The following is a 10,935-nucleotide window of genomic DNA, read 5'->3' as shown; positions in this document are numbered from 1 at the left end:
GTTCTGAGTCGAGCCAAATGTTCTCTGGCTCTTAGCACAGACAAATCTTATGCAAATCTGCCTCCTGTTGTATCAATACGTAAGTGGTCAACCTAGTGAATCCCAGAGACCAAGCAAAATACCTCCTACCCCTTGATTCTGACCAACTCATCCCCAGAGGATCTTCTGTGCATCCTCTGCCTCCAAAAGTCAGGCACATTGGGACATGGTATAGGGTATTTTCAGCTGTGACCCCCTCCCCTATATTAATAGGGAATATTCGCCCCAAGCAGATCCATGTGGCGCCAAGACTGATGCTTGTTTGATGGCATCCTAAAATTTTCAGAATAAAAAAAAAAGCTTAGAGCCTGTCAGATCTCACCCTATTAATGCTGACACTTTTTAACTGTTCTGCTGTTTTGTTTTATTACTATGCTGATGTTTTTATAAACATGTTTTAATCTACTCTGGCAGCCTTTAAATACCATATCAAAAAGCAAGGGTTAGCCAACTTGGAAAAGAAACTGATGGATCAGAGGGTACATAACTGGGGGTGGAGTAATGGGGATGCTTTACATATTATTAGATTCCAAGAAGACCCCATTGAAGCAAACTCAGAGCAGTTTCAAAAAGAGAGAGGAGCATTTTGAGATATCTGTAAACACATATTCTGATCCCTCAGCCTGTGCCGATCTGTGCCCTCTATGTGTTTTGGATTACAGCCCCCATGCAGAATGGCTGCATGATACTGGGGTTTTTTTCTTATTCCCCAGAATTCATGGACATTCAATGAAATGGAAAGTTGGAAGATTCAGGGCTGATAAAACAAATGACTTATTTGGGCTGTGCAGAGTTAAACTATGGCACTCACTCCCACAGAAGGCAATGATGGCCACCAGCTTCGATGGATTTAACAGAGGATTGGACTAATTTATGGAGGAGGGTGAGGCTATCACTGTCCACTATCCACAATGGCTGTGCTTTGCCTCCACTGACAGAGGCAGTAATGCTCCTGAATATCAGTAGCTGGAACATAGCTGTCAACAGTTTCCTTTTTTTAAGGGAAATTCCCTTATTCCAAATAGGATTCCTCTCAAGAAAAGGGAAAAGTTGACAGCTATGAGCTGGAAGCCACAGGAGGGGAGAGTGATCTTATGCTCAGGTTCTGGTTTCCCACAGGCATGTGGCTGTCCACTGTGGAAACAGGGCGCTGGGCTAGGTGAGCCATTAACCTGATCCAGTGGGCTATCTTATGTTCTTATGACTGAAGAAGGGAGCATGGGTGTGCTGGCTGGTGTTGATGGGAGTTGTGCAGTACAACTCCCCCCCCAAGGGCAGTCCTAGCCAGCGTGGGGCACCGTTGTTGCCCCAAACATCTGGAGGGCACCAGAAGACTGGAGGCTATTAGGATGGGCTGTCCCTGTACTGCTTTGCATTTTGCTCCAAGGTAGAAAGGGTGTTCTCTTGGCATGTGTGGGTTGATGGTATCTCCAGAGCTATATTAAAAGTCCAGACCTTCAAAACAATTCACTCTTGTTTGTACCTGAAAGCTCGTAAATTTGTCTGTTTGCAAAGCACTGGCATCCTGCCTAGATCTCCCCTTCATGGGCTGGGCGCTGCCTTCAGCTGTGCAATGCATCTCTCTGTGTAAAAAATGAGCATCTTTCCCGTGAAAATAATATTTGTCTAGTGCTGTGTCAGTGTCAAGAGACGGGGGAGAATGCAAAATTCAGTTGACCACATAGAATTCCAAGTCGATGCCTCCCTGCCCTAGTTGGTTTGTCCTCACATTCCATCTCTGACATTTGCCAGGGCTGAGTTCAAAAGGTGAGCACAAATAGTTTGGAGGCCATCCAGTAAGAATGAGGAGCCACCACATAGGGCCAGAGGTCCAAAGCCACCTCTGCCACTGTTGTGGCTCTTTCTGGGGCTAAAACATTGAGCCATTTCATGAGAACATTTAAAATCCCCGTTGTTGTGACATTTTGAACAATTTGTTTGAAAGTAGGGCATGTCAGGCAGCAACTCAGCTCCAATCCCAGCCCAGAGAGTGAGGAGGAACTTTGCAGAGGAACTGACAAAAAAGGACCCCCCAAGAAATTCATGCGTGTGAGATTTATTTCTGTGTCAATCTTCGGCTGCTCTGCCACACATCCTCTTATTCCTGCTGCTCTCAACAAGTACCCACAGAGGCCATTCACATACCACACTCTTTCACACATGAAACATTTCATACCTGCAGTTTAATGCTTGCCCCAAACTGCAACAAGGCAGGCTACTTGTTCCTCCAGCACACTCCTGCTCACCAGCAGCACAAGGCACCATTTGCACCAAACCTCATGGCACCTTAAAGGCCAATGCATTTATTTTACGTATCATTTCTTATCAAATTTCCATCCTCCTCCTCCTCCCAAAGGAACTCTGGGTGGCAAACACATCTGTAATTGTAATGAATATGGGTTGCTCGTGCGTAAGTTACCGCCACTCCTGGCTAAGTTGGCTTGTTAAACCTTTCCTGTCTGGACAGCCCTTCACTTCGTGGCTGCCTCAGTCGCTAGCAGAATCCGTCAGTGGGCGTTTCTTAAACCTTTTCCAGCATAAAAGTTGTTTGACGCCAAGTCTCCTCCTACTCTCCCTGCGCGGAAGTCTTCTGCGCAGGGAGGGTGTGGGTAGCGGAGGACTCATGCTCTCCCTGCTGGTGTCCAGCGAAGAGTCCTGGAGCCCTCTCGCCAATTCCCCCATCTGCCCCCCTTTATCCCTGGTGTTGCACTGATTTCCTTCCCCAGCTGAGCTGCCTCTCTCCCTGCTGGGTCCCTCTCCAGCATCACTTGAGAGCCTTCCCTCCGCCTCTGGCTCCGATGTCAGTTCCCTGACAGTAATAAAAAAAACCACACCCACAACTAAATATAAAATAAAAACACATTTAAAAACTGGTGAAAAACATCTAAAACAATGAAACACAACAAAACATGTAACCAATTACCGGTATATACCTGAATAGGTCCACCAAAACAAGACCACTTTCAGGAGGTATCTGAAAGAATGCAATAATGATGCCTGCCTAATGTCAAGAGTCAGGGAGTTCCAAAGTACAGGTGCTGCCACACTAAAGGCATGACTTGTGACGGAGATTACATAACACTTGTAGGCGTGAAAGTTCTGCAGATTGAATCCGTACATATGGGGCAAGGCAAACCCTTAAGTAAACTAGCCACAAGCCATTAAAGGCTTTATCAGTAGTAACATCTTGAATTCAGCCTGGTGGCAAACTGGCAGCCGGAGCAGATTTTTGAGCACAAGTTTAATATGCTGAGAGACACACACTCCTGTAAGCAAGTGTGCAGCAGCATTCTGTATTAACTGATGTTTCTGGACCAAGTGTAAAAAAAAGTCAACCGTAGAGTACATTGCACTAGTCTAGTCTTGAAGTTTCCAGTGCCAGAATTACTGTGGTCAGGAATGGTCATAGCCTGTGAAAGGCACCCCAGCTGACAAGGCCATATGGGCCTCTAGTGGCAAAGCAGGATCCATAAGCACCTCAAAGCTATGGACCTGCTCCTTCAGTGAGAGTGCAACGCTGTCCAGAACAGGAGATGGATAAATTTCTCAAGCATAAGACCACTCATCCTAAGAGCCTCTGTCTTGCCAGAATTCAGGCTCAGCTTATTTTCCCTCAACAATCCCAACACTGCATCCAGACACCAATCCAGGGCCTGCGCAGCCGCTCCTGATTCAGATGTTATGGAGAAACAGAGTTGGGTATCATCAGCATAATGACGGCTACTTGCCCCCGATCCCTCAGTGACTGCTTCCAACTGTTTCATGTAGGTGTTAAATAACACTGGGGGGGGGGGAATGGTGCCCAGCAGCACCCCATAGCACGTCTTCCAGAGGTCTGAAAAGCACCATGCTCTAAACTCTGCTCCGTAGGTAGAATCAGAATCACTGTAAAATTGGGGGGGGGCATTCACATCCCAAGGAGCCAATCCAAAAGGATACAATGATCAATGGTACTGAAAGCCACAGAAAGATCAGAAAGTAGGGGAAAAGTTGTGCTTGTCCCAATCTAGATCAAGGTCACATATCAGGGCATAAAATTCTGTGGACTAATGAAAGTTGACTCTGGTCCATGAAATTTTGTGTCATAATAATTGTGTTCATTTTCCTAGTGCCACAAGACTCTTCCCCCCCTTTTTTTCTTTTTTGCAATAGACTAGCATAGTTTAGTGGATGGCGCTGTGGGTTAAACCACAGAGCCTAGGGCTTGCCAATCAGAAGGTCGGTGGTTCGAATCCCTGCAACAGGGTGAGCTCCCATTGCTCAGTTCCTGCTCCTGCCAACCTAGCAGTTCGAAAGCACGTCAAAGTGCAAGTAGATAAATAGTTACCGTTCCGGTGGGAAGGTAAACGACATTACCATGCGCTGCTCTGGTTTGCCAGAAGCGGCTTAGTCATGCTGGCCACATGACCCGGAAGCTGTACGCCGGCTCACTCGGCCAGTAAAGCGAGATGAGCGCCGCAACCCCAGAGTCGTCCGTGACTGGACCTAATGGTCAGGGGTCCCTTTACCTTAGCATAGTTTAAAGGGCAGCAGATTCTCTTTTCTTTTTTAAAAAACAAACAAACAGGAAGCAAAAAAAGAAAGAAAAACAACCTGGTCAGGTATGATGCTAGTTGTAGGCCCCAACATGTGGAGGGCAACATGTTGACTACTCCTGCTATAAAGTTTCACATAGGCCTTACAGTCTTGATGCAGACAAGATCAAGGAACAGCGAGCTGCCACCTGCAACCTGCCGTTCCTCTCCCTCCTGATATCATCTACTGAATTTGAAGTATGTGCATTCATGAAACTTGCTCATGCCATTAATGAAGATATATAGACCAATGGTTTTCAGCCAGTGGGGTGCCTTGAATGGTGGTCAGGGATGCCACAGGCAATACAGGCCTCTGTCCCTCTTTCCTTCCCTCTCTCCTCTGATGACCTCTTGTTTCTCTGCCTCCCAAAGGCTTGCACAGCTGTTTGTTGCAGCAGCCCTGGCTACAAGCTCTGCAGGCGAATGGTACCTTTGTGGCTGGCCAGGGGGTGCTGGTTGCCAGGAGCTGAGGCAGCCTTGGAGTAAGCAAGCAAGTGGGTGAGGGAGCCCAGCCAGTCAGTTTGCCAGCCCTTGCTGCTGGGAATGGATTGACAAGTGGGTGCTGCCCTGGTCTTTCTTGTGCTTGCTGTGTGCCATGCCTGCCTGGGAGCTGAGTGCCCAGTGCTGAAGGGTAGCCTTTCTGCCATTCAAGCCTGGCAGTGACTGCTGCTGCCACTGCTGCCTCCCAAGGTAAGGTGCTGGCTTCACATTCAACTTTGGCCAGTCTCCTTTGGGCCACAAAGGCTGGGGCATCCTTTTCCCTGGCCCCTGTGGGGCAGTGTGAGGAAGCGCCTCTCTTTGGGGCGGGGGGGGGACACAGCTCAGAGACCAGGGGTGGCAGCAGTGGCTGCCCAGAGGACTCCCAAGGAGAGGGGAGAGGAGGCTGAGGGAACACTCCACAAGGGGGAATGTTTGGTAAAGGGTGAGAAGCTGCCAGGCAAGGGGTGACATAACTGGACTCCTGAGCCCCACAGGTGTGCTGCAGAAAGAATGTAGTTGGTCAAGGAGCCATGGATTTTAAAAGGTTGAAAACCACTGATATAGACCGATATTTGAGTAGAACAGGGAATCTCTTAATGAGTATATATACTTGAAAAAAGAGAAAGGGGTGAATGCGTATCCACCTACAAACAGAAGGCTTTTGCCAAAAATGTTCTAGCTATTGTCCTTTGGAAATACTTTTTCTGCAATGTGGTATTTTGCATTCCATTCAGTTGCTCCTCCCTGTTTTCCATGTTTTCTCTCAATAGCCAGACAGCATTCTGTAACTACTGAGCATGCTCATTCCTGTTTGGTTTGTTTCTGGCATTTTTTTCTGGTTTCAAATCACCTATCTGTCAGGCTCGTGTAGTGGTTAGAGTGTTGGACCAGGACCTGGGAGACCAGAGTTGAAGTCCCCACTCAGCTATGAAGCTCACTGGGCCAGTTACCACCTCACAGCCTAACCTACTGCACAGGGTTGCTGTGGGGATTAAAGGAGGAGGGGAAGTATTGTGCATACCACCTTGAGCTCCCTGGACAAAAGGTGGGCTATACATGCAATAAATAAATATTAACCAGAAGTAGAAATGATAGAAGTTAAATTTGCAGCAAAGTAGGTGGGTGCATTCACACTAACAAATATGCATTTTCAACATTTCATCAAAATTATAAGGAAAGTTCATAGAATGCTCTCTCTCCAGGGAGGTACAGTATGCCTAGCACCATCTGTTTCTATTTTAAAATGCCAGGTAAATACTTTTCTCTTTACTCAGGCTTTTGGCCCTTAATTTGAAGGGTAGCATTGTGTTCTCCTTTAGTAGAGTATAATCTGCCTTTTATCTGTATAGCTGTGTTTTTAGATATTTATTGGGTGTTCTTAATTGGTTATAATGTATGTTGCTTTGGGTCCCTCTGTGAGTAAAGTGGCTAACAAATATCAGCCTCAGCATCATCTAAAGCTGCAGTACTGTGCACATTTACTCGGGAGTAAGCCCCATTGAACTCAGTGGAACCTACTTCTCAGTAGGCACACCAGACTCCTGCTTCAGTGCCAATTATTTTTATTGATTTTCCAATATAAACCCAATTACACAGATTAGTTCCAAATTAATACAATTTTGTTAAGAGACTTCCCGCATACCATTCCTGATGGATCTTTATGATCTAATAATACTGTGTTTCATATTCTTATTTATTTCTATTACATTCAATTTTTCAAAAATTATCACATAATTAACAGCTGCACTCCTAATGATTTCTATTCATGTTATTATATTATTTAACTTCCAAAAAAAGGCTTCAAGTGAGGAACCATAGCTTTTTTGGATGTGCTACATCCAAAAGTCAATTATTAATTTCTTGGCCTTACATGTCTCTCCTTTTTCCTGCGGCATCTGGGGCTATCTCCTTACACCCACTGTTGTATTCCAGCTTGGTTGGGGCAGAGGTGCAACCTCAAGGTTAAACCCTCTTCTTTCTCTGGCTCAGTTCCTTCCCATAATACTCAAGCAGTTCCAAATCGACAACAGACGATCCCTCCCTTCTACTGACACTGAGAATCTACAAGTTCCAGAGATTTGCCATGTCTGCCTCTGGCTCAGAAGGGACAGTACTATTCTTCTTCCAACATCCAAAAAGCCCTCACACCACTTTCCTTTCGCTGCTACCATAGCATTTTGCTTTAAAAGCAACAACAACCCAGGTTATATCTCAACATCTCCATGATCTCTTTCAATCTTTTTTCGAGGGGGGGGGTAGGCTCCAACTCCCCGCAACATCCTGCCAAACAAAACAACCAGGTTCCCCCCCCCCTTTTTACTCCTTTCAAGCTGCACACAGGTTTGCATCTTCTTTTAACTCTCAATGTTACATTGTACATCAAAACATCCTCACTTGTATATCTTAAAATTCAGTATTAGGAGAGGGTTGCCGAATCATAAATGTAAAAACTTCCGTAAAATATAGCAGAGAGGGCCCCTCCTCCTCCATCCACCTCCAGTACAGGATAAAATCTTCTCCCAATTTCAAATCTTAGTTCCATGCAGCTGATTGATTGCAGTTACAACCTCCATCTCCTCCAGTGCATGCCTATTCTTAATGCCATTTAAAACCCAACTATAAGGAGAACCTCTGCATCCAATGGCAATTTTTTTGGGGGGGGTTGCATCAGGCAAAGAGCGTAGCACCCAGTGCCTCCACCTGTCCCCATGCTGATCCGTGAGGGGGCGAGCCATTTAGGCGACTACCAGTACCTCCCGTGCCCATTATAAGGAATGGTTTAACCCCTTCCACCCCCTTTTTCAGCCTCCAATGTTGAGAGAGCCATCCCCATAGCACGGGACAGGAACTGGAAGCCTGCTTCAAATTGTTTTTCACAGTTTTCAATAAAAGCATTCTGATTTATAATGAAGTTGCCACATCTTTGTTTCATTTATTTTGTTGTAATGTAATGTGTTAGTTGTACCATAAGGGTTCAAAACTAGTTGTTCGGTGTGTGGGTGTGAAGAATAATTGGGCCCTAATGAAAGCCACTAGCCCTATCCCTGACTCTCCACCTACAACCTTCTGAAAAAGGATGTAAATAATAATAATAATAAAGTAAGAGAATTAGGCTCCTCTACTCCACACCCCACAAATGAGAATTCTGGCACTGAATCATACATAGCTTGGAGCTCAGCTCGTTGAATACAAGAGGCATGAAGAATTGGACTGAAATTCATTGAAATATTTCAGAGCGGAGGTTTCCAGACAGTGGTCTGTGAACTTCATTCAGATAGTCTGTTGCATGTCCATGGATTTGTGGTTAACAATGGAAGACAGCACATCCATCAAACTGAATACTGATATTGATTATTCAGTGTACTTTTATTGCTTCTTTTATTTCTTACATTGTATTTCATTGAATTACAAATTGAATTCTATGCTTATTACAGGCAGAAAAATCAAGTGGTTCACTTGGAGTCTTAGACCCTCAGCAATTTTCAAGTGGTCCATGGGCAAAAATATTTGGGAGCCACTGCCCCAGAGCCAAAAGCACTTTAGCTGTGAACCATGAAGCCCCTGACTCAGATCTGACCTGTGACATACAGTAGGAAGATTACAATTTATCAGCCTCAAGACCCCACCCTTATCTGCAACATGTCATATAAAAATGATAGCCCACCTTTCAAAGTTGTTGTCATCAAGATAAGTGTCGCAGAAGTGCTTTGGACATGCAAAAGCACGGTACAAATGCTGACCATTATCCGACTTTTGCCACTCTCACTGTTTCCATGCTTTCACATTATGATGTGATGCTTATCATTCCTATCACCATGGCACAGACTCCTTTCATCTCAAGGACTCTGTCCTATGTTTGGGAACCTGAGAAGTTCCTCAGGTTTTTTTTAAAAAAAATTCTCTCCCTCCTTCAAGATAAAGTGACTCATAAGAATAATTGAGGTGGAGTCCTTGAAACAAGGAGTGTAAACGATTATGAAGGGAAGGTCAGTGTACTTGTCTTTCAAGCCTGAGCATGCCCCACTGCTGATGGCACATAAACAATACTCATTAGATGCCTGTGGTTGTGGATGAATGGCTAATGCACTCCAAATCTTCGTCACACTTTGCTGACTGGCAACATTTGGCCTCAATGCAGAGTTGCCATCACAGACTGTTTAGTTGGCTGAGTGGGCTCAGGCCAGTAGCCCATCTAGTCCAGCATCCTGTTCTCACAGTGGCCAACCAGATGGTTATGGCTAGCCTACAATCAGGACCTGAGCAAAAGAGCACTCTGCCCTCCTGCAGTTTCCTGAAACTGGGTTTCAGAAGCATTGCTGCCTCTGACCAGAGGATAGCCAGCATGCCTAGTAGCCGCTGATAGCCTTATCCTTCATAAATTGGTCTAATCCTCTTTTGAAGCCATCCAAGTTGCCTCCTGTGGGAGAGAGTTCCATAGTTTAACTATGCACTGTGTCCTTCGGTGGTTCTGCTCCAGAGCCATTTCTAGAAGGTATTTATGGCAGGGGTATTCTCTAGTGCCATGGAAATTGTCCTGTACCTCAGGTTACATACGCTTCAGGTTACAGACTCTGCTAACCCAGAAATAGTGCTTTAGGTTAAGAACTTTGCTTTAGGATGAGAAGAGAAATCGTGCTCCGGCGGCATGGCAGCAGCAGGAGGCCCCATTAGCTAAAGTGGTGCTTCAGGTTAAGAACAGTTTCAGGTTAAGAACAGACCTTCGGAACGAATTAAGTACTTAACCCGAGGTACCACTGTAGTGTCCTGCAGGGTTCCATCTTGCCTCCCCATGTGAAGCCACTGTGAGCTGCAATTGGGAGATATGGAGTGAAGCGTCACCAATTTGCAGATGGCACCCAACTCTTTCTCTCTGTTCCATCTGAACTGAGAGAGGTACTTGATGTGCCATGGAGGCACAGCACAGCTGCCATGCAAATATCCAGGGGGCAGTTAGAATGGAAAAGAAGTATCTGTTGTATTCAATGTATGTATCTTTGGAATATATTTTAGGGCACTTGGTTAAAGAGAAACAAACAAGGTATTAGGTGAAAGTATAACAACATGCAGGTTTGCAGGGAGAATTGCGCTTTTGCCAATTTGCCTCAATTTGCTTCAGTTTTGTGATATAGTTCATAATCTGACATTCAAACACCAGCTTGATTTCTGTGCTCATTATTTTTCAAGGCAGGAAAGAGGCAAGGCATGTTGCAATGCAATATCTAGGCCTCCCAACTGTTGGGCTTTATTAATATGAACTTTGTAAGAATACTTCAGTGAGACTGTTTGGAGTCAAATCCAGTTGATTAGAAAGGGCTCCTTGTTTAGTCATAATCTGAAGCTAGCTTGCTTACATAAGCATTAATTAAAAATATATCTTCCTTTGTGTGTCATCGGATGATGACGAGTTCCTCACCAGACTCTGATCTGACAAAGATCAATATTGGATGGCTTTGAAGAATTAAAGCTAGATGAGGTTGACTCTCCATTCTGTCTACTTTATGGAATATTCCAATGGATTAACTCTCTGTTTTGTAACGAAGGACTATGGGTGGGGAGCCAGTGTGGTGCAGTGGTCAGAGTGCTGGATTAGGACCTGGGCGAGACCAAATCTTCACTCAGCCATGAAAGTCCCTGGGTGACCCTAGGACAGTCACTCACTCTCAGCCTAACAGTCGCAGGACTGTTGTGAGGATAAAATGGGGAAGAAAACTATGTAGGCCACCTTTGCAACTACAGTTCTGAGTCACATCTCAAGTGGCTCTCTGACCTATGAAGACAAAGTGAGCATCTTTAAGGTACTACAAGATTATTGTCTGTGTGTGTAAGAAGAAAGACAAGTTTC

General features: G+C 45.2%; 1 long non-coding RNA gene across 1 annotated transcript in view; it reads left to right on the top strand.

Moving 5' to 3' along the window:
- The first annotated feature begins 4,908 nt into the window (after positions 1-4,908).
- LOC309538209 overlaps positions 4,909-10,935 on the top strand; it is a 41,274-nt gene continuing 35,247 nt past the window's right edge. Inside the window, exon 1 of the long non-coding RNA XR_014222130.1 lies at positions 4,909-5,303. This is a non-coding gene — a long non-coding RNA (uncharacterized lncRNA). The remainder of the gene's footprint in view (positions 5,304-10,935) is intronic.

Source organism: Podarcis vaucheri, assembly GCF_965113315.1.
Source record: "Podarcis vaucheri genome assembly, chromosome: 7".
Lineage (NCBI taxonomy): Eukaryota > Metazoa > Chordata > Lepidosauria > Squamata > Lacertidae > Podarcis > Podarcis vaucheri.
This window is presented reverse-complemented; position numbering and strand designations above follow the sequence as displayed.